The following is a 24,697-nucleotide window of genomic DNA, read 5'->3' as shown; positions in this document are numbered from 1 at the left end:
CACACATCCATTGTTTAGCAGTTTTACTGCAAACTTTGAAAAAGGCTTTAATGTGGAGAGAGGACAGCCCTGAAATCCACATACAATCTAACAATTCTGTTTGAAAACCTTCCTATCTTTGTATCGAATGATGAAACTGCCAGCCCTTACCCTTGCTTCCAGGAGGGTGGTAAGCTCTCCCTGGCTCACCTCTCAATGGCCAGAGGAAAAAAGATAGAGTTTCTGGTTGGTTGATCATGCAAACAAAGGCCAATGGGCAGCCTAGTCCTAACCTGTGATGGTGCAGCCATATCACATGGCCTGCAATGTATCCAGTGCAGAATAGGAGCAGGCTGGAGGTCTCCTTGGGATAAAGCATTTTTTTTTCTCTCTTACCCACCCCAGCTTACCCTATGGGGTTACTTGGATCTCTGTCGTTATTTAGCTGGCAGAAGTCTGAGTGGCCCATGTAACGCTGGGTGGCCTGAGATGGTGGTTAGGATATGGTGGGAGAAGGTCTCCAATGATCCTGCCCCCCAACCTGGGCCTGATCTTCATTATGCCCACCCTCCCCCCAAATTCCCTCTCCCCACCACCCTCCCCACACCCCTGAGCCACTCAGCAGTGTACTTGCCTCCACCAGTAGCTAGGCCCATAGATATAGTGCTGGTGGGGCAGCATAGGCTTCCCCACCAGCACTGTCTACTCATGCAGTGTGGTTAATCTGCTTTATGGCACATTCATAACACTTTCAGCTGGTGCAGCAAATGCTGTGCCAGCCTAGCGCAGAGGTAGAATTGTGCTGTGAATTACAGTTTGGGAAACATTAAAAAACAGCTGTACTTATGCACCGATCATTTTTTTAATGTTTTATTTTTATTCTGTGTAAATAAAAAAACCCACCACCAACAAAAAGCATGACATAGATATACTCTTATACAGTTACGTATTTGAAAAAGAAAAAAAGTGGGGAGAAAACGGATATATAAGCAATCAAACCATTGATTAATATTTCTGCACACTTCATGTGGCAGAATTTTATCAAGGAATGACCTCCATATATTTTCAAATATGTCCATACGCAACTGTTGTCTATATGCCATTCACTCAGATACCAATAAACGCAAGGTGTCATGCACCAATCATACAGAGTTTATGTACCATTTGGAATTTTATCTCCACAAGAAAGGTCATGTTCAATAGAGTCACCTGAGGATAACCCAGAATTCTCCTCTACTGTGCTTTCTGTTTGACTGTTTTGAGGGTAGATTTCTGTTTTTTGGCAAGTCTTTTTTGCCCCATGCCTTTCCTTCAGTTGCTAGACCAGGAGTGTCAAACATGAGGCCTGGGGGCCGGATGTGGCCCCAGGAAGCTCATTAGCTGGCCCTTGAGCTCTTCCAGTACCACCAGTGGCTGCTGTCAGCTGCTAAGCTGTGCTGAGGTGTCACTGCTGAAAGGGTGGCTGGTATCTTGAAAATAAGATTTGCCTATTTTCTATTCTGTCATTTGCAGCTAATGAGTTCCTGTGTGGGGGGAAAAAAGTCTTATTTCTAATCATCACCTGCTTAATGGCATCACTTCCTACTTAATGACATCACTTCCAGCCTTCAGCAGGCATCATGAATGCTATTTGGCCCACTGTATTAAATGAATTTGACACCCCTGTGCTAGACTATAGTTAAAAGTTGTTGTTCAGTCATTAAGTCGTATCTGATTCTTAGTGACCCCATGGACCACAGCATGCCAGCCCCCCCAGCCCCCGTCTACTTCTAACTTCCGGAGTTTGTCCAAAAGTCATTAGCTCTCCCATAATTTCCTCACCAGAGAATCCCTTTGTAGTGAGGGAACAGAGGATAGTCTATAAGGGATCTCCAGCATCTTCACAAAACTAAAGGGTGGGGGAGAGAGGGTGAAGCCAAGCGTCTGACATTAGTTTTAACTTTCTTTGGTTAATCCTGGTTTAAAACCAGATTCAGAACTCTGTCATTGATTTAGCCATACAAGCATTTACCTGTGAGGCAACGGTCCTGTAAAAGTGCTTCCTTCCACATGGTGAGGCTGATATTAACTGTGTTTTGTAAAGTGAAATCAATTGCGCTTATAAACACACACACAATTTTACACACGCACATATATATAATCTTGCACACACACACACTTTTCCCAGGGAACACACACACACATGGGTGTGTAAGATATGTGTGTCTTTACTGGACAACACACATATATATCTTACAGACGTGTGTGTGTCTTTTCCCAGAGAACACACATATATATCTTACACACACGTGTGTGTATGTCTTTTCCCAGTGAGCACTTCCTCAGCATGAGAAGCTGGAGGGAAGGTGACCCTCTTCATAAGCGATGGGCTGAATGGTCCCTTATGGCACAGCACAACAGGAGTTTCCAATGGGTGAAGCGTTGATTGTGCTGTATATATTTGTAGGGGCAAATATGGCTGCGGGTGGTCCCAGCACGTGGGCAGCATTTTCTGGCTTCCTTCTTGACCGAGGCCCGAAGAATCCTTTCAGCGCAGGGCACGGCGAGAGTGGGCATCCTTGAGACGACCCTTGCTGGCGACGAGTGGGCTCCTCTCCCGAGTCGGGGGGGGGGGGCCTGTGGAGCGAGGAGCCGTGGCGTCCGCGCCTGGAAGTGCGCGGGCGAACGGCGCAGCGGCGACAGGTGGTGCCCCGACCGCGCGAGCCGCGGAGGCAAGAGGCAGCCTCTCTCCCTCCAGAGCGCGCGCGCACAGCACACGCCACACTGTCGTTCCGCGCGCTGGCTGGCTGGCTGGCTGGGCAGAGCTCCGCGCAGGCTGCCTGATGCTGTGGCTGCTGCTCCAGAGGAGGCTCTGAGAGCGACGGAGGCTGCTCAGCTGCGGGCAGAAGCAGCAGGTTGGACCAGCAGCACCGGCGGGGGCTCCGAAGCCTGCTCCTGCGGGGAGGCGGCCAGAGAGCTTTGCTCCGCTTCGGAGGGGCTGCCTGCCGGCTGGCACTACCAGTGGTAAGAGCTCCTTTGGAGGGAAGCGGGCGCTTGTGCCTGCGCGGGGGGAGGGGGAGCCCTGGCTTCGGTCAGCCGGGGGAACTGCACTTGCGCAGGGTCCTTGCTTAGCCTGAGGGGGAGAGTGGCCCGTGAGTGGGGGAGCTGCAAGCACAGAAGGAACCGAGTGGCTCCACAAGACGGGGGGAGGGAAGAGATGGGGACGACCCAGGCTTTAAAAGTAGCTGGTTAATGAGTTTGAACCCTCCCCAGGTGCGCTTGGCTTCTGCCCCCTGTGGTGGGAGCAGCGCGACTCGCCTGCTCAGCAAAGCCCTGAACTTTGGGGTGGGGAAAGGAAGGTGGCTTGGAAGGCAGGTGCTGCAGGCGAGCCTTGCCTGGTCCCGCTCGCATTCAGGGGCAGGTGAGGCCGAAGGAGGAACCCCGGAACAGGCAGAGAAAGACCTTCTCTGAACTTGCGCTTCGTGGGCCCGGAGGCAAACTCTGGATGCACAGTCAACTGCGGGATGCTGACTGACCAGGGGCGGGCTCGTTCTCCAGGCAAAATTGGCTTTGCTTCCAGGTGGGAGGCTCGCCTGGTCTCCTCACTTGGTTTTTTGATCTACTGGAGGAAGTGGGGCAGGGATCGATGGGGTGCAGCACAGGGCTGGCTGACTGGGGGGAGGACGAGGATGATGATGGTAATACTTGAAAGATCACCCCGTTCTGGGTAGTGTTGTTCCCCTTGCTTTCATTTGTTGTAAGACATCCTGGTTTCACCACAGGTGTGCTGCTTTTAATATAGATAATAGAATGAATTAAATTTTTTTTAAGAGAGATGGATATAGTTAATGTATCTTTTGCAAAAACAAAATGCATAAATTTTATATCAATAAATATAGCAAAAACATAATACAGTAGATACAAGCCAGAAACTACACACATTAGATGTTGTGTATTATCTTGATATACAACAACATGTTGATGTTGTATAGAGTTTTGATGTTGTATAGTATCTTGACATTAAAAAAAAATACCTATGGCTGATTTCTTCCCCTTTCCAAAAGTAGGGAGGGAGGGAAGGAGTGTGTTAAACTGCACATTTTTTTAATTTGTAAAACAATTTAAGATTCTTTGGGCTTAATATTGATTCAGTTGTTCAGTTTAATGCTCTTAGTTTAGTGTTCTTTCCAACTTGTTGCTTCACTTCATAAGTGCTGTAAGACAACGATAGGACGTTGACCCATATATTCTGTTTTCTTTCCTACCTTATGTATTTAGAACATCAATACCTTTGTTCAGTAGTGTTGGTTACTGCAGCATTAGAGAATTAGCAGATTCTTTTTCTTTTTTGTCTTGTGCTGTTTACTTTCTCTGCTTTCTCTGTTCATCCTGTTAACACCAGCAGCTTGTGTTCAGTTGACCCTTTTGTGAGGAGGCCCTGTGAATACAAGGCTATGGTGATCATATCTCCATTCTGCATTGAAGACCTCTCTTTGAGGGCAATGCTTGTGTTTTTAGGCAGTGATTTCATTGCTAGGGCAACAGGTGAGCTGTAAGTCATGAAAAACCAGTCCAACAGAGAATCTTTTTTTCTTGGTCTTCTGAAAAACGACGCAAAAAGTTAACAGCCCAATTACTTTCAGTGGTCCTGTAGATATGTGTTGAAATAGCACAGAGTAGCTGCTTTCAAGACAGAACATAAGATTCCTAGAGAATGATGAATCAGAAAATTGCATTGTATCACATTTGCCATCTGTGGCAATTTTTATTTCAGGAGGTTATCACTTGTGTGGGAAAACTAAATCCTTTTATTGAGTCTTTACTACATAGAGCCAATATATTGGTGAGGTAATAGTGGGTTTTAAACTTTTAAAATCTTTACTGATATTACCACGCCTGTTCAGGGACATAGGAAAGTGTACTCCCTTATGTACTGAAATGTGTCTTCTAGGGACAGTTTCTGTTTGGCTCATGGTACACCCTAAGGGATGGTTGGCCTTTAAGGAGACAGAAATCAAAATCATTCAGTTTATTGAGGGATTATTACCATCCCTTTTATAAAGGGAACTGGAAAGTAGCAGTGCAGACCTATGTAATACAAAAATTCCAACATGAGAGAGTGCTTATATGGAAATTAACAATGTTTGGGCTGGTAAGCCATGGTCAAATAAAGTTGTTCTCACCTAATGTTTCGCCTACTACTTTGGTAGGCATTCTCAAAGGCTGAAGCTACAGCAAGTAGCTCTTCAAACTAGCCAGTATAACTGATGTTCTGATCTTAAAGTCCCAAGTACCTCTTGTTCTACCTTAAAGTCTTGGATATATTTTTTGCATGCTGGTAACCAAAAATTATTTACACTCAATGTCTCCTCTCTCCTGTTCGTGTTGTTCTAACAGTGAGAGAACACTGTTAGTTTGTAATTGGTGGGAGAGTTGTCAACCTGAGAACACTATTTGTTTTCTGACTAGCAAGCTCTTGTTTCTAGGAATGGGAAGGGGGAAGAAGGGGACGTTCTCAGCCTGGAAATAAAGAATGGGATGATATCTTTCCTAGATATCCTTTCCTTGAGGAGGTATCAAGGAAAGGGGGGGGGAGAAGGATAGAGGAATCTTTACAACTAGAGGTTAAGGAACCAGAAAGGTTAGCTGAGATGCAGCTGCAGTTGGACTTGTGAAAATAAAGACATGGAAAGAAAGAGAGCGGCAGCTAGTTATGAGAGAAGACATAGTTACACTGCATGTAGATGGCATGTGAGAACCTAGAAAGATTAGGAGAAAAGTTAGAGGCCAAGATTTCTTCTCCTTACTCTGGTGAGTTGGTGCCTAGAAGATTCTGGGCAATGGGGAGAAGTCTTACAGTCAGGCTCCTGAGTACCCCAGAGGTCCTGGCTAAGTCATGAGTAATTATGAACTAGGCTTAGGGCATTTGAGAGACAGGCCAGCAGATAATCTGGATACTGTGTAAATGAAGTGAAAGTGCTTGGAAGCAGTGGGATGAGGAGTGCTTGCTTAAATGCTAGCATTTAAGAATACCTGTACCAAGTGGTGGCTTGCTAAGCTGTCGGGGAGAGAGAATAAAAAGTGGGGAAAAGGGTGTAAAGTGAGTGAAGAGACAATTTACTTTTCCCAGTGGAATCAAATTGGAGAAAGTGAAATAATGATGCACAGCAGGAATCTCACTTAACACACCAGAGTTAGTAGTAGGATGGTGGAGGAGGAACAACTTGGTGTTCCCTAGCTTGACTGTTTATAGAATTTTAACACCTGGTGGGGGGAGAGAGAGAGTGATCCTCTGAGCCAATAGCACCTTATTCCTGACTGCCTTTTGTTCCAAATTATATACCCATCTCCTCGAGTTTGTTCCACTGACTGCTTTGAACCAGGGAGAGATAATTGAATTATGGTTAGGGAAATAGCTGGACTTGATTATTGCATGAAAGTTGGTGAAAATTGCCAGAGGGTTCACTTAAATGCAATATAGCTGAGTTTTGTTTTACAGATCACTTGTATATCTTTATACTATACATACATGCCATGTACATTTATGCATATTTTAAGAAAACTTTAGGGGTGACTGCAGGGTTATTTATTTATCTCTATACCGCCTTTCTCATGGACTCTTACAGAATTTAGAAATGTATGTGTTATTCCTTGATGTCTGATGTTTCTGATCATACATCACAAATGCCATTTTCCAATGGAGACTATTCATATATTCAGTTGCAAGTGATCCAGAAACTCCCTTTTAAATGCACACTAGGATATATGCATGTGTCCAAACAGTTATTAAAGTTTTTCAAAGGGGAAAAACCACTGTTGCATACATGCTATATTCCTCTGGTTTCCCTTTAGAAAAACTCTTATGCCTGACCTATAAATGGCTTTGTGAATTTACACTGTGTTCAGAATGCATTTTGCCAGTGCAGGGAGATGACTTTTACAAAAGAAACCTGGAATAAATTTGGGTACATGCATGAAATGTGCATTTACATCCCTTTGAATCCTGACCAAATATTTCAAGATTTCTATTTGCTAGTCACATAGAGTTCAGTAGACTTTGTGAGTACATGTTTAGGATTAGTTTAAACAGCAGCATGAAAAGCTGCAGAACCCTGCAGTGGGGGGTATAGGTTGTGGTAAAGAAATTGGCAGCTGATGCTACACACTGATTACACAGGGGTAATTCTCAATGACCTCCCTGGAACATAGTGTTATGTTGCTGCAGTAGCAGTATAATAGCTAATTTGAGCATTTATGCTGGCATGTGGTAGCCCTCTGCGCACCTGTACATATACATGTATAACTGGTTGAAAGTGCCACCATGTCAAAATCTCACTGCCTAGAATTGCTAAAATATATAAAAGGCTTTTGAGTGATTTAGGCTGCAATCCTAACCACGCTTTCCTGCGAGTAAGCCCCATAGGACTTTTCTGAGTAGACCTGGTTAGGATTGTACTTTGAAACAAGTAGAAAAGGAACATTAGCCGAAGTGTGAATACTAGAAATCTGACACCACTCAATATGTAGCACATCTACACAGGACTGTTCAGTACAGGTAACTGGCATTAGCTATTGTAGTGTAGGCTGTGTGTGGATTTTTGGAAGGGTGTACTTTGGTTCCCTTTGCAATCTGTGCCATAATCTTTGTCTAACATCTGTATTATTTGAGAAAGCATTCTATATTTCTGCCTAAAAATAGTGCAGATGTTATGATTAATTGAATGCGTCTCACCATCCAAACATTTGAGACTCAGAAGTAAGAAAGGGAGCCAACATTCACTTTTCATGTTGTACTGAAGAGAGAGAACCATTTTTTAGGGCCAGTCATACTCACTTGAGTCATATGGGGCTACGTGCTTTGCAGTTGGTTCTTTGCCAATAATTAATATTGTCTGTAATAAATAATACTCATCTCTTCAAATCAGAAAACACTTGGAGGGGAAAGGGGAGCTTGTGTGTATGCCAATGGCTTTGCAGACCATTGCTCATAAATTAATACTGGTAGATAAGGCACCAAATGGGAGTGGATTTATAGCCTGATCCTGATCTAGAGCTTTTGCTACTGTAAACTTAAGCCTCTGGTCATACTGCAGCAACTGAAGTGACTTCCTGTTCCAGACTGTAAACAGAATTATCCAGCTTTGCTTTACTCAAAACACCCCTGTAAACACAGTTACTACTGGTAGAAATTTGTAGAGGCAGGAGGAGTGCTGTGGTCACCAATATCTTAGGTTTTGTTGGACAGATGAGTTACTGAACATTACAATACATTGATGTTTGTAGCAAGGATGCCACAAGTGACATGCACACAAGCAGTCAAGCCACAACACTGCTACAGAGGTGGAGAGGCGAAACATCTACCCATCAACTAAATGCCAGATGAAATGTATGTTTTGAGCCCTTGTTGAAAAGGGAGCAGTTCTTAACTCCCCTGGAAGGGAATTCTGTAATTGTGGCGCCACTACAGAGAAGGCTTGCCTCTGAGCCCCCACTTCTTTTACTTACGATAGAGATGAACTGATCTATCCCTAAAAGTAATCTGGTTCACTTGGTGTCATTGCAAAGAAAATGGTGGGCTGTCTGGGACACAGATGCCTAGAGTCTCTTGTGTTTTGTGACAAAAGGTACAGACTATGCAGGCCTTGAAAGAACAAGTGCTGGCTTTCTCCAGCCCTTACTTCTGAGTAGACTTGCATAGGATTGGGGTGTAAGTCCCTCTGCATTCAATGAAACTTACTCCCAGATGTGTATAGGGTTGCAGACTAGGGGGCCTAATCCTCTCCAACTTTCCAGTACCTATACACCTGCATTTCAACTCTGAAATAAGGGAACCCTTATCCCTTACTTTGAGGAGACCTCCATGACTGCCCCCCCCCACTGCAGGATGCAACACACACCCAATTGGCATGGTTGCATTGGTGCTGGAAATTTGCCTTGGAGCGCAATCCCAACTCTCAGCTGGACTGGTGCAAGTCTCTTGTGCTGGCCCAGAGGTGCTGTGAAAGTGCGTTAAAGGACTTTTGTGCCACCTTTTGAGGAGGGAGGTTGGTGCACGGATGTGTGCTGGCCTCTAGAGGCCAATGTGAGGCATCATTGAAACGCATCTGCCATTTTGCTGCCCAGTTTCCCATTGTAGAGAGATCCTTCTGGAGTTTTTCGCAATCTCTTCTGGTCTTCACTGTAAAGAGCTTAGGCCATCCCAGCTCTGTTTGTAGCTTGCCCACGCAAGCCCCTTGGTTTTCCTGAGCCATCCCATCCCAGCTTTGAACACACACTCACCCAAATCCAAGTAAACAATTCTTTACTGTAACTGAGGTTAGTAACTTAAGCAGCTGCCACCCAATACAGTGGGCTCTTCAAGGGCAGCTGAGATGTCACTACGTACTTAGCAGGGAAAATAAAACTAATAAATCAATAATTCTACTCTACAACATGCCTATATACACTTACATGATCTTTCCTTAAAGATTTTTAGAGACGCAGAGTCTCCCCTTGGCATTCGCGAACCCCAAAGGGGGTCAAGAGACCAGGCTTGGTGCAGCTTTATCTTCCCACCCGCCAATCAAAATTTGTCAATACTGCTGAGTCATACTCATCCCACTTATGCTGTTCAACCAATCATACACTCGGGTCTGCTTTTTCCATCCATCCAATCAGAACCCCTGCACGTACTTCTCTTCCCTGGTGTGATCTCATCATTTGCGCTTGTGTGTTATCTCCACGCCCTGGTGTTATCCTTCCTATTCCTCAAGGCCATCTGGCTTTCTGAATTTCTTTTCCTTCCCACTTCAAAGTTAACTCTTCCTCCCCCTTCACACTTTCCCCTCCTTACTTTGCCTAATCCTACAGTTCTGACTTCAAAGGTTCTCACTTCCTTTCCCATACTTTCCCTCTCTGTTTAGTAATTTCCCTCAGCTACTTCATACTAACCTACCCCCTCCTTTGTTTTATGAATTAAATCATCCCCTATAATTCTTTTAACCCCTAAAACTCCCCACACCTCCTTCACATTCACCACTTGGAAAAGTTTGGTGTGATCCGCAGACTTGGCCACCTTGCTGCTTAGCCAAGGTCATTTATGAACACGTTGGAAAGCACTAGTCCCAAGACAGATCCTTGCGGCACACTGCTTTTCACTCCTCTCCATTGTGAAAATTGCCCATTGACACCCACTCTCCCACATCCACATGCCTTGATGTTTTAAAAGAATTCTAAAAGGTTTGTGAGGCAAGACTTACCCTTGCAGCAGCCATGCTGATTCTCCCTTAGCATCATCGCATCATTGGCATCCTTCAGTCTCAAGACTATGGTATCGCGCTCTGAAAAGTGGTTCTGGAACAGCGTCTAGTGTGGCTGAAAAGGCCAATTCGGGAGTGACAATCCCTTCCACACTAGGAGCAAATGTATTCTGTCCCTGGTGTGGCTCCCTGGCTGTGGGCCTTCCTTCTTTGCCTCAGTCTGTTGGGCAAGTGTCTCTTCAAACTTCAAAGTGTCTCTTCAAAGTGTCTCTCCCTTAGCAAGGCTTGTTCATCTATGTGTTTTGAGATTCTATCTTTGATGAGGCATTCCACCATCTTACCTGGAACAGACCAGATAGACTGACTGGCCTATAATTTCCCAGGTTCCCTCTCCTTCCCTTTTTAAAGATCTGTGTGACATTTACTATCCTCCAATCTTCTGGCACTGTGGCCGTTTTAAGGGACAAGTTGCATATTTTAGTCAAGAGATTGGCTAATTCAGACTTCAGTTCCTTAATAACTCATCTGGGCCCAGTGACATATTGATTTTTAATTTGTCAATTAGGTCTGTAATGTCTTCTCTTTTAAACTCTGGCCTACTTAATTCCTTGGTCAAGAGGGGCTGTTAGGGCAGTGGTATCTACCTGAGGTCTTCTGGCATGGAGACAGATGCAAAGAACTCATTTAATTTCTCTGCTATCTCCAAGTCTCTTATCTCCCCTTGCTCTCCCTCACCATCTAGTGGGCCTGCCACTTCTCCGGCAGGTTTCCTGCTTCTAACTTATTTAAAGAAGCTTTTATTATTCCCCTTAATATTTCTGGCCATGCGTTCCTCAAAGAATTTCTTGGCCTCCCTTATCACCTTCTTACATTTCTTTTGTACAGTTTATGTTCCTTTTTATTCTCCTCATTCGGGCAAGACTTCCATTTACGGAAGGAAGCTTCCTTGTCCTGAACAGCCTCTCTAACTTGGCTCGTTAGCCATGCTGGCATCCTCCTAAACTTAACTGAACCCTTCCTCCTTTGTGGTACACACTTCCACTAGGCCTCTATTACTGTTTTAAACAGCTTCCATGCACTCTGGAAAGCTTGGCCCCCTTTACCTTCCCTTTCTTCCTAACTAGTTTCCTCATTTGAGGGAAGTCCGCCCTTCAGAAGTCAAGGGTTTTTGTGTCAGATTTGTTTGGTGCTCTTCCCCGACATGCATGGTGAAACTAATTTCAGCATGGTCACTGTTCCCCAATGGCTTAGTAATACTTACATGTCTAACCAGGTCTTGAGTACCACACAATATTAAATCCAGAGTCACCTGGCCTCTGGTGGGCTCCATGACTAGCTGCTCTAAGGCACAGTCATTTAGCATGTCAAGAAATCTGGTCTCTCTTTCATGACCAGAGCACGAATTGACCCAGTCAATGTGAAGATAATTGAAGTCTCCCATGATTACAACCTTGTCCCTTCTCAACACCTCCCAGATCTGTTTCCTCATTTCAAGGTTCCCTTCAGGTTTCTGGTCCAGAGGATGATAGCATAGCCTCAGTATTACATCACTCCTTGAATCTGGCAATTTAACCCACAGTGATTCTACAGTGGAATCTGCCTTCAATACCTGCCTTCAATACCTTTTACTTACTACAGACTGCTGAAGGAGTTGTGGAGAGCCCTCTGGATGCAGAGGACCGGAACTCATTCAATCCCGCCTCCCTCCTGCCCTGCTCCCTCCCCTGGCATGCCTCCTCCCACCTCCTCTAAACCCCCACCTACCTCTTTGCCACCCAGTGGTTCAGGCGACCACTGAGCGGCAGAGCAGTGGTGGTCTGCTTGTGCTAGTGCAACACCGGCTGGCTCTGAGGGCTGCAGACGTGCCATATAGCACGTTTGTGACAGTGTGCTTCAGCAGTAAGCCAGCACACACTGTTTAGGTTTGGCTCCTAGGAGCCCAATCTTGAGCTCTTTGTGCGGGCTGACTGCTGGCAGCACTGTTGCAAATGTGCTGTAAGGCACATTTGTGGGGCTTGGCCCTGGCCCAGTGCCTGAGCCAGCATGAGCTCGTGCTGGGCTAGCACCCGTGGAAAGCTGGTGCTCTGCCACATAGCGGTCGCCCAAACCACTGGGCAGCAGAGAGGTAGGTGGGGACGTGGGCGGAGGTGTTCTGGGCTGAGGAGAGGGCAGGGAGGAGGCGTGTCACAGGAGGGAGTGGGGTGGGAGGAGGATGGGACCGGTGGAGCCCAGCTCCACTGGATTCTGAGCTCCGTGTCAGGCCACACCACCCGACATGGAACTCTCTGGTTCTGTGGCAGCTCCACAGCTGCTGCAGAGTCGAGTGGCCCCATTGTGGGGCTACTTTCCTTACCCAGGGGAAGGGCCATCCCCTTCCCACAAGGAGCTGCCGGCGACTGCCCACTTGTGCTTAGGATGCTGCTGTAGCCATTTTTGGTGCCAGGGTAGCCCCGCACTCTTGGCAGTGCAGAATTGAGCTGCCGGTATATGTGTCAAATTGGCAGTGGGTGTGGGAGCCCTTCAAGGAAGGAAAAACACAATAGTTGTACATAAATTGTACATCTGTCTCTGGCCTTAATGAGCATTGAGACCATGCCCCTAGCATAGAATGCTATAGCATTCTCATCGTAGGTAATTAGAGAGGTTTAAAAAGAGAAGAAAGGGTCCCTTCAATGGATCCACTGTGTATTTGTATTATACATCTGCAAGTGTTCATATCAAGGTGCTCAGTCAAAAGCAAATGTCTAAGTTTGTACAATTTCACTTGCAGAAGCTGATACCAGTAAGTGCCCCTTATCTAGTTTTCTGTTAACTGTTATGGGGTGTGTGATGTACTTGATTTTTTAAAATGTACAAGGGTCGCCCAGAAAATAATGCACCACATTTTTTTTCTTCAACAATTACTGAACACAATGAAACTTACACACAAGAAAGAATGATGTTTCTTCTACACTCCCTGTTTTTCCACGTAATCTCCGTCCAGTTCTATGGCCTTCCTCCAGTGAGACACAAGGGCATGTATGCCCTGTCGGTACCACTCCTTGTTCTGGTCACGAAGCCATTTCTGCACTGTGCGAATCACCTCTTCGTCATCCTCAAAATGTCTTCCGCGAATGGCATCCTTTAATGGCCCAAACAAGTGGAAGTCTGAGGGAGCTAGGTCAGGGCTGTAGGGTGGATGGGGTAACACAGTCCAACCCTGTTTAGTGATGTGTTCCGAAGTCCTCAAACTTGTGTGAGGCCGAGTGTTATCATGTTGAATCAAACATTCACCTGGGTTGTTATGGCGCCGAAGTCGCTGGAAGCGCTTCTTGAGTTTGGTTAATGTCTTCACATAAGCTTCAGAATTAATGGTGCTGCCTCTTGGCATCACATCAATGAGTATGATGCCCTCACAGTCCCAAAACACAGTGATCATGACCTTACCGGCAGAAGCAGTTGCTTTGAATTTTTTCTTCTGTGGAGATTGACGATGACGCCATTCCATCGACTGTCGTTTTGTTTCGGGCTCAAAATGGTGAACCCAGGTTTCATCACCTGTCACAATCCTGGACAAGAACGCTTCCCCCTCATCTTCAAAACGTTTCAGCAACTCAGAAGAAATGTTTTTTCTGAGAGATTTGTGGTCCATGGTAAGACAGCGCGGAACCCATCGTGCACACACTTTTGAGTAATCAAGAGCACGGATGATTGCATCCACACTTCCTTTGCTGATTGACAGCTTCAGCGCCAACTGCCTAGTCATTATGCGTCGGTCCTCGCAAATGAGCACATCAGCAAGCTGCGTCTTGTCAGGTGTGACAGCCGTGGATGGCCGCCCCGAACGCTGCAAATTTTGGAGCTCTGCCGAACCGCCTTCTAATGGCCTCACCCTCTGTGCCCAGCAACTAACCGTACTTCTGTTGACTGCAGATTTTCCATAAACTGTACACAAACGTTTGTGAATGTTCCCAACAGTTTCTTTCTCCGCAGTGAGAAATTCAATGACGACACGCTGGTTGTAACGTACATCACTTACAGACGCCATTTCAAAACACTGCTGCAGCTATGCTATCTGTCTGAAGAAACCAAAAATTTGTGTGCGCACTCCTGAAAATTCAAATAATATATATCAAAAGTTTCACATTCGTACCATTACTGTAGGCTGAGAAAAAAAATGTGGTGCGTTACTTTCTGGGCGACCTTCGTAGTTGAATTGTGAAAATGTACATTTTTTAAATTAAAAAAAACCAGCTAGCATTTGCAGAGGCAAAAAGCAGCCCATTGCAGTTGAAATTGTTAAAAATTGAAGAGTGGACTATCTGGAAAAAATAAGCAATATTAAAAAAAACAAAACATTTTCTTCCAAATGCCACTGCTGGAGAACTTCAGATTATGCAGGAATACATTTCAGGCTGGATTGAATTAAATTAGTTATTCGGTGATTCAAGTTTGTATGAATAAAACAGAAGTAGAGGCAACTATACAAATGAGAAATATGGCCCATGAAACCATCCAAACTGGTATGTTAATATACCTAATCAAGTTAAGTATGTAAGCACATGTGTTCTGCCAAATCCCAATCCAAGCTCTGCCTGGAGAATTATGCCCAATTTAAGCAAATTAGCTCCCCTTCTTTCCCCCAACAAATGTCCCTGGTTCTGTCCTACTGGACCCCACCTCCAGGGTAGCTCACCTCTTCAACCTGCGGAGGACATCTCTCCTGCCAGCAGCCTCCCGCTACTACAGCAGCCCCTTGGTCCTCAGCAGGTCTTGGGCACAGCAGCCACACACCAAACACCAGTGTCTCCATCAATTCCTCAGTCCATTAATCCAATCTGTCCTCAAGCTTTCCTGCTGCCCACACACCCTCCCTGCCTCAGGTGCTCCTTATATCCCTGAGGGCCCTACTGCCTTCAAGTGGCTGCAGCTGTGCAGCACACCCTCTGCTGAAAGCCCAGGCCTTACCCTTAAAGGGGCCACTGCTGACACCACAACCTACCTCCTTGCCAGATCTTCCGCGATTCCAATACAACATGTTCCCTGATCTTTGTAGAATGCTACCTGAGGAACAGAAGTCTGGAAGAATATTCATGTAAATAATAAGAGCAGCACTGTCTCAACCTCATGATATTTGAGGTAGCATGCCAGGTGCTGCTCCCTTTACCTGATGATGTGCCAGCCTCTGCTCTCATCATTCTCCAGTGCTCTAGCTCAGTATTCTCCTTCCTTCCATGTTTCCTGTTCCTTGCTGCCTCCTTCCTTTTCTAGCCAGGAAATGGAAGGAGGAGGAGCAGTGAGGGCAAGTGGGTGAACAAGAGATGGATGTGTCCCCCCCCCCAACCTGCTGCATGAGCTAACCACTTCAGTTGGCCTCATGGGTGGGTTGGTGCAGTGGTGTACCTGGGAAGGTCAGCAGGTTCAAGTGCTCCCTCGGTGGCATGACTGGTAATGTCTGGAGGTTTTCTGGCCCTCAAAAGGTTTCCGGATGCGACAGGTTGCACTTTCAGGCTTTGTCTCACAGTGGCACAGGGGCCAGGATTGCCACTGGGTTTGGGACTGAGTGGGAAACGCTTTCCTCAAAAAGTTCATAAAGAAAGGTTTTGCTGAGCTATTTTAACAAAAGTTTGCGGAAGTGAATTGAGATTAGATGTTCTTGTTCAGGATGCTCACTGACATACGACCTGTAGCTAAAATTGAGTTTTAGTATAAAACTTTGATTAAGGACCAAATTTTATCCAACTTTCAAGTATAGTTGCAACCTCAATGCAACCCCAAGATAGGGAACAAATGCTCCTTACTTTGAGGAGGTCTCCATGACTGCATCCTGCATCAGTACTGGAAATCTGGATAGGACTGGACCCTTATGCTGCAATTCTAACTGCACTTTCCTGGGAGTAAACATCATTGAACACAGTAGGTCAGAGTAAACATGCATTTAACCATGGTATTTTTGTACAATTGCACACTGTATGTTTCATTGGTCATGATATGTTTAACCTTGCTTTACTAGATAGCAACTGGGGTGAGAGTGTGAGTTGGGCAGCCCAATCCTATGGTACTATGGCATCATGAGGTCCAGCAGTGCAGAAATGGCTGCTGCTGTATCCTGCTGGGCCGCAGCAGCTGCCAGAGTCTCCTTGGGGTAAAGGAACAAATGTTCCCTTACCCCAGGTAGAATTTGCTACCCCAGGTAGCAAAAGGTAGAATTTTGCTGGTGGCAATGAGTCTGCTCAGAGCTGTGCTTGCTATTAGAGGAAGGCCCATGTCATCTGGCTGGGGAGGGGGCACAGGATTTGGCAGCAGCCTCTGCCACTATCCCTGCACCCCTCCTGGGTCTGAATTGCCCTCATTCTGCTTTCACCTTCTCTGCCCCTATCCCGAAAAGCCTCCTTGCCGCTTAGCTGGGATACTTACTGCCTAGCAATCCTGGCTCTCAGCCTTCCAGTGCTAAGGCCTTATGGCACTTTTGTGATACCCAGTGGTGGGGCTGGAGCACCAGCGGTAAGCCCGATAGGATTTGACTCTTAGTGTGCATGTGCACGTGTGTATGAGAGGGAGAGAATTTTAAAGAATCTTAACATTGCCCTACCATAGTTTCAGTATAAATCAGTCCCCTAATGGCTGCTCTTTGCATCAAAAGCTGGCATTAATGCCAACAGTACTGCATTGGTTTGAATCCTATGTGAATGTACTTTAATGGAGTTTTGTTATAATCGAATACCTTGCACCCGAAAATGCATGGCATGTTGCAAAAGAAACTGAAAAAGTAGCATCTCTTCTAAAATCATATAGCAGAATCGCCAAGCACTTGTCATGAGTATGACAGTCTGTACTGATAACGAGCTATACGTGATGGCCATGTTTCCAAAAGTGACTATAAATAGCAAAGAGCTGTGGGAAATGACAAGTATAAGTGGTTTGACTATCCTGTTTTTGAAATGAGGTTTTATGTGAGACAAACTGATGGAGCAACTATGTAGTGTGCACAGAAATTATTTTTTGAGATAATCAGAATCAGGTGAGTGTTTCTGTGATGCTTGCTAGCTAGTCCTCTATTCTAGGTTTTAAATGCATAACTTCCACCTGTAAATAGTCTTGTAGGTCCCTAGAGAACTGAAAAAAGGAGAGAATGAAATGTTTAGAACGGGTTTGAAATTCTTCCTAATAAAGCTGACTTCTTCAATTTATAGAGGGTAAATAAAGGAGTCATTGTTTAAAACACTGAAGAACATTAATAAACCAGAAATATTTTTATAAATTACTACATCAGTTCAGAGGTATTTTTGAACTGATTTGATCATAAAATCGATGCCTTAATTCTTCTCAATGCTCTTTTTCTCCTCCTTTCTAAGTGTGAAGGATTGGTGTTCCAGCTCTGTACTGTATTTGAAACTTGAGTGAAATTGTGCAAACTGTCCTCCCACCCCGGTCTATTATTATTATTATTAACAGTATTTATATACCGCTTTTCAACTAAAAGTTCACAAAGCGGTTTACAGAGAAAAATCAAATAACTAAATGGCTCCTGCATCTTTATTATTAACAGTATGAACTTTTTGTTGAAAAGCAATATATAAATAAAGTGGTTTACAAAGAAAAGTCAAATAACTAATGGCTCCCTGTCCCAATAGGGCTCATAATCTAAAAAGTTCCAGTACACTAGCAGACAGCCACTAGAAAAGACACTGCTGGGGTGAGGCTGGCCAGTTATTTTCTCCTTGCTAAATAAAAGAGCGCCCACTAGAAAAAGTGTCTCTTTTCCACTGAGCAGGGGATAATGGAACTGTTACTGATGGATCACTTTTTATTCCTCTAGTTCAGGGGTCTCCAAACCCCGGCACGGCAGCCAGATGCGGCCAGCCTCTATCTGGCCCACAGCCAACCTCTTGACCCCTGAAAGCTTCTGGCCCACTCAACTGAATACGATGAGAATTGTGCTCTGATTGTGTCTGGAGGGTGTCTGGAGGGCCAGAGAGGTTGAATGAATGAGCCCATTCATTCATTTATTCACTTATCTAAGTTCCATCTCTTATTTATTTAAATTTTATATTTAAATTTTTTTTCTGGCCCTCAAAACCATGCCAGATATTTGATCTGGCCCTCTGGCCAAAAAGTTTGGAGACCCCTGCTCTAGTCCAGTGGTTTTCAAATTGGGGCGTTGCGATACCCTAGCCCTGGCCTCTGCCCCCTTAAGGGACAGGGGCAGCAAGGAGGCAGGGAGGAGGCAGCGACAGGATCACGTCGCAAATGGAGCTGCAGGGACTGGGATGCACTCACCAGTCCCTGCAGCAGCGTCCTAGGAGTGCGGGGAGCCATGCGCGAGCACCTGCAGGGCTCCCTAGCCTTCCAAAAGTGAAAGTGAAGCGATCATGCTCCACTTCCACAAAACCAGAGGTGGAGCGCAGTTGCTCCACTTTCACTTTTGGAAGACTGGAAGCCCTGCAGATGCTCGCGCAGGGCTCCCCGCACTCCCAGGATGCTGCTGCAGGGACTGGTGAATGCATCCCAGTCCCTGCGGCCCACCTTAGCGAGTTGCCTCCCTGAGAGTTTCAAACTCTCTGAGAGTTTGAAAACCGTAGCTATAGTCCCTTAAAAGTGTTGTTAATCCAGTCAGTCTTCTGTGCATATGTGCTCCAATTTAATATGTGATTAAATTGAGGGCCTGGATGTGAATGACCACTGCTTATGTGTTGTTCTCCTTGGTAATATAAACAGTACTTTTAACAAGACCCTGTAGAATGATAGTAACTTAACCATAACACATTTGTGGGGTCATGAATACCGCTTGATTTATTGTATTGGCAACCTTCAGTCTCGAAAGACTATGGTATTGCGCTCTGAAAGGTGGTTCTGGCACAGCGTCTAGTGTGGCTGAAAAGGCCAATCCGGGAGTGACAATCCCTTCCACACCGGGAGCAAATGCAGTCTGTCCCTGGTCTGTCTCCCTGGCTATGGGCCTTCCTTCTTTGCCTCTTAGCCTCAGACTGTTGGCAAAGTGTCTCTTCAAACTGGGAAAGGCCATGCTGCACAGCCTGCCTCCAAGCGGGCCGCTCAGAGGCCAGGGTTTCCCACTTGTTGAGGTCCATCCCTAAGGCCTTCAGATCTCTCTTGCAGATGTCCTTGTATCGCAGCTGTGGTCTACCTGTAGGGCGCTTTCCTTGCACGAGTTCTCCATAGAGGAGATCCTTTGGGATCCGGCCATCATCCATTCTCACGACATGACCAAGCCAACGCAGGCGTCTCTGTTTCAGCAGTGAATACATGCTAGGGATTCCAGCACGTTCCAGGACTTCCCATATGTGCTTGATTAACTATGCACATATGGGTATTGACAAATACAGAGCCCAAGAGTTCTGAATGAATGTTTTCTGAATGAATGATTGAATGAATGGATGGATGTTCTTACTCTATAGCAGGGATGCCTAAACCCCGGCCCTGGGGTCACTTGTGGCCCTCGAGGATTCCTAGTCCGGCCCTCAGGGAGCCCAGTCTCCAATGAGCCTCTGGCCCTCCAGAGACTTGCTGGAGCCCACACTGGCCTGATGCAACCGCTCTCAGCATGACGGCCGACTGTCCATCCTCTCACATGAGCTGTGGGACGAGGGCTCCCTCCACTGCTTGCCTTTTCACATCTGCGATACAGCAGTGGCAGCAAAGGAAAGTCTGGCCTTGCTTTGTGCAAGGACTTTTATAGGCCTTGAGCTATTGCAAGACCTTCATTCATTCGTATGTTCCATCTCTAATATGCAAATTTATTCAAATTTAAATTAATTCTTTTTTTCCCCAGCCCTGACACAGAGTGTCAGAGAGGTGATGTGGCCCTCCTGCCAAAAACTTTGGACACCCCTGCTCTATAGAATATTCTACAGAATATTGTAGGCACAATAATCTAACGCAGCCATTCTCAACACTGCACTTTCTGCTACACCCCCTTAGGAGCTCTTCTCAGGTTCCAGGGCCCCTCAGTCAAACAAGGGAACAACATGAACAGGAGGTGCTGCTTCTGGATCCTATCCCCCCTCCCAGGCCTGAAAGTCCTACATGGGGCTACATGGTTCTGTGTTCGTAATTTAGCTGGTGTAGATCAGAGTAGACCCATAGCAGCTACTGGGGCTCAGCATGGGGCAAAGTGAACAGATGTTCCTTTACCTTGAGGAGACCTCCAGCTGTCTTTCTGCCCATGCAAAGTACAGTGGTGGCTTTATTTATTTATTTAGCATAGGGCATATAATACATGGACTTATATATCACTTAGACAAGATCAAATGTCAATGTCCAGTTCATGCAGCCATTCAAGGACAGAATTACCTTCAAAGAAAAAGTCAGACCATGGGCTAGTATACACCCTCAGTTTGCAGCCAGACACAATGTGGTACGTGGTTTGGTGGGAGAACCCGCAATCACACTGAAGGGTAGATACTAGCCCCCATTTTAAACATTGAGTCCTGACAAACACCATATAGGGTACAGATCCTATTCAAAGTTTTCCAATGCCGGCAAGGTAAGTTGAAACCTGGCACCTTAAGTGTAGGATTGTCTAGATATCTACCCGTTTCTGGGCATTCGACTGCTCATTTAGCTTTCTGTTGGGCATTGATGTTAACATTGTTGTGCAGATGTTGTTCGAGTGCCAGAGAAGGCTTCCTGGATTTGAGCCTACTGATTGATAGATGAGGAAGATTGGCATGCACTGGTAAAAGTGTGTTGTTGGTGATTTTTCTGTATTCTTTCACTAAAGTGTAACAGCTCGAATGTGGTGGTTCTTGAAAGAGAGAACCTTCTTTCAATTTGTAAAAATCCCTGCGTGGATTTAATAAGCCTGCCTATGTAAACCGCCTTGAATAAAGTCTTGAATAAAGACCAAGAAAGGCGGTATATAAATACTGTATATTATTATTATTATTATTATTATTATTATTAAAGCCTCTTGTCTCCGTAGGGCTGGTAGTGCTATGTGGGTCAAAACGGGGAGCCAACAGACAGGCTCTTATACAGTCGCTTATGATCGTCATGGTTTCATTTAATCTGGAATCAATCTTGCTAGTATGACAGCTGTTAAGCCATACTGGAGCACAGTATTCTCCTACAGAGTAGGTCAATCCTAATGATGATGTTCTGAGAGTGGTTGCTGAAGCTCCCCATCTTGTTCCTGTTAATTTCTGGAGTATGTTGTTCCTGGTACTGATTTTTGCAGCCATCTTCTTGAGGTGTGGCTTATAAGAGAGAGTCCGGTCCAAAGTTACCCCAAGATATTTTGGATGGGGATTGTAAGGGAGTAGGTTGTTATTTAGATAGACCTTCGGGGCTGCATTACCTAGTTTATTATTGGCGTGGAAGCATGTAGTCACTGTTTTACTGATACTGGGTATTAACCTCCAGTCAGCAAAATATTTTCCCAGAATCTTAAGGTCTTCTGAGAGGAGGCCATCCAACACCTCCGTGATTTTTCCCTGCACTGCTAGAGCCAGGTCGTCAGCATATCCAAATTTACGTCCCCTTGTTACTGGCAAGTCTGAAATGTAGAGATTAAATAGTGTGGGTGCCATTACAGAGCCTTGTGGGAGGCCATTGTTTGTTTATCCTTCTTACCTTGCTTGCATTGTCCCCCACTATGATCTGGAAAGATCTGTTCACTTAGCATATTGTGGTGGTGGCTGTTTTGGCACTACTGTATGGCAACATGGGTGGTCTGGTTAAGATTGGGCTGTCAAGTGTTGTAACTTGTGTATATTGCTGTTCAGCTGAAAATGGTAAATTGTATTTATCCTTTAGCTTAAAATATGAAACTTGTCTTGACTGTTCAACACTTTTCTAAGGAAAAATTGCAGTAAAAATTAAAAAATTGTAATAGCAGCAGCTTCTGTTTAAAAAGCAGCTATATCAGGAAGCCAATAGCAAGAATCGACCTCAGATATTGTTTTAAAATAAGGTTATCAACAGGAGATAAAAGACATGAGAATAGTTCCTTGGGGAGTGTTGAAGTGTTGAGGCACCACAGCACAAAAAATAAAAGGCCCTTGCGATAAATTCCACCTGCCTGGGTTCAGGAGGCGGGGACACCCAGAGAAAATTATCTGATAAAAATCTTCATACCTTCTTTCTAAAGGCAAGGTTGTTTAACTTGTGTGAGTGTTGAGTCATGAAGTTCCCTACCTGCATTCTGAACTGAATGCAGAAGGGAGGAGATTCTGGAGGATATATAAACTCAGTGAATTGGGGAATAAATCTTTTCTAGATCTGCTGTTTTCACCATAAGAGGCTTCTTATGACTGCAGAATATCTGATTTCCTTATGTCATTTTGGTCAATTCTAAGTGTATGATTAGGGAGAATGATCCAGATTTTCTTAAGATACAAAAAATTAATATGGACATGATGACATATCAAAGGCATATCAAATGGCTGACCATCTATAGATGTGATTTCTTTAGATTTATCCTTCCAGGTAGTAAATGTGGTGGTTTTACATTAGGGGTGAAGAGGGGGGAAAAGGATTCAGAAGACTTTCTTTAAAGTATAGTATCAATAGCATTTCCAGCCAATATCTTACAGAAAAATGTGTTTCTTTTTTTGTTAATGCATCTGTTGATTGTTTGTTTGGGATATGGTTATGCAAATTCCTTCAGATCCTTGATAAATAGTGTCTGTAACATCATTAGTGAAAGACACAACCCCTCTTCTCTCACTGTCTTATGCCACACCAAGGCTGTTGGCCTGCAGAAAGGTACCCCTTTCATTACATAGGAACAAGGATATATTGTTGCATTAAGTATAGTGCTAAAGGAAAAGTGGGGCTTTTATCATCAGGAAAGCAACTTTTTTTTCATTCCAACAATCTGTTGTACAAGCAGGATATAGATTTGTTGTTAAGGGCTCATATAACATCTTCTATCTCTAGTGGCCATGAATTGCTCTGTTGAAATATGTTTGTTAGTTCTATATTTATATTAAGAGAGACTTTAGGTCATAGACATGTAGGATAATAACCTTTTTCATAAAATAAAATGGAAGGAAAGAGCAGGTTTGCTATAAACAGCAAATCATACAGCCTAATAAAAACAATGCTTTATAATTCAATGAGTGCTTAGATGACTTTCTGTTGGTAAATTCCTGCAACATGTTTTTAAGAAAATGCAAGTTTGTAGCTGCCTGATGGGATCATCCTTTGAAGGATATCTGACTCAAATGGTCACTACCTTATTTGTGGGCAAACAACTTCACGCAGTTAAAACTGCTCCTTTCATATAATCTTCTCACCCCAAGTTTTCAAATAGCACTGAATATTTTGTTCATGCATATTTCATAGAGATTTGTACAAAGGGATTTGTGTCATACGGATTGCAGCTAGACTGAAAGTGTTATTTGTCAGACTCTGAGATAAACAATTGTTAATATTTCAACCCTTTATACAATGATTGTATTCTTGAGTTCCTTGGAGTTGGGAACTCCTAAATCTTCTCCTAAATCTGTTGTTATTACATTCTGCTGCTGCAATTTGCTCAGGTTTGCTTTGGCAAAATTATTATACTGATGGGCCGAGGGCTGCCTCATTATGAGAAATGCATTTTTTTACAAATAAATAAAGTATTACTTGTAAGTAAATAACTTATTTCTAGTTCATCTTTTTAAAAAATCCTGTAAAACTTGGTGGGTCCCGATAGTGTCATTTTGGATTCCGGTGCTAAAAAATTTGAGAACCACTGACAGGCAATTATGGGTAGATCCTATCTATTTAGAAAGTACCACAGTTGGCAAACCATCTGAAGCTGATAAAAGGTGTTTCTTGAGAGCAAGGCCTGCTGAGCCTAGGAGATGACCTGCATCAAGCAGAATCCCAGACCTGATACTCAAGGGAAATGCGATACCATTAAAAATGTGTTGAATGCTTAATTCCAGACCATCTGAAGTTCCAGCCAATGATATCTCTGTCTTGTCTGGATTAAGCTGATTAATTCCTGTTTAAATCCCATATAGTTGTCAAACACTAGTTCAGGATTTTTGGGCAGGAGGTCTGGTCTAGAGGGTAGAGCCTCTGTTAGCCCGAAGATAACATCAGAAAGTCACCAGTTTGAGGACACCTGCAGCTCCTGAACAGCTGAGAATGGCGAGAACTTGAAGCAGCTGACAAACCTAGCTGAGTGATTCCACCTGCTCTTGATGTGAGCAAGAAGCGTCTTGGCTGCCTCCATGTGAGAGATGGAGCTGCTTGTCAGCCTGTGTGAGAGAACTGCAGGCCAGAAGTGAGACCAAACCAGGAAGATGCATTCTGAAATGTTGTTGGTTCTTGAAAGAGAGAACCTCTATGATTGTACAAATCCCCTTGAGGGATTTAGAAGCGCCTGCCTACGTAAACCGCCTTGAATAAAGTCAGAAGAGAAATCCAATGACCAGAAAGGTGGTATATAAATACCGAGTTATAATAATAATAATAATAATAATAATAATAATAATAATAATAATAATAATAATAATAATAATAATTATTATTATTATTATTGAAAAACCTTTGGGAGTGAACAT

Source organism: Tiliqua scincoides, chromosome 4 (genome assembly GCF_035046505.1).
Source record: "Tiliqua scincoides isolate rTilSci1 chromosome 4, rTilSci1.hap2, whole genome shotgun sequence".
Taxonomy (NCBI): Eukaryota; Metazoa; Chordata; class Lepidosauria; order Squamata; family Scincidae; genus Tiliqua; species Tiliqua scincoides.
Note: the sequence above shows the minus strand (reverse complement) of the source record.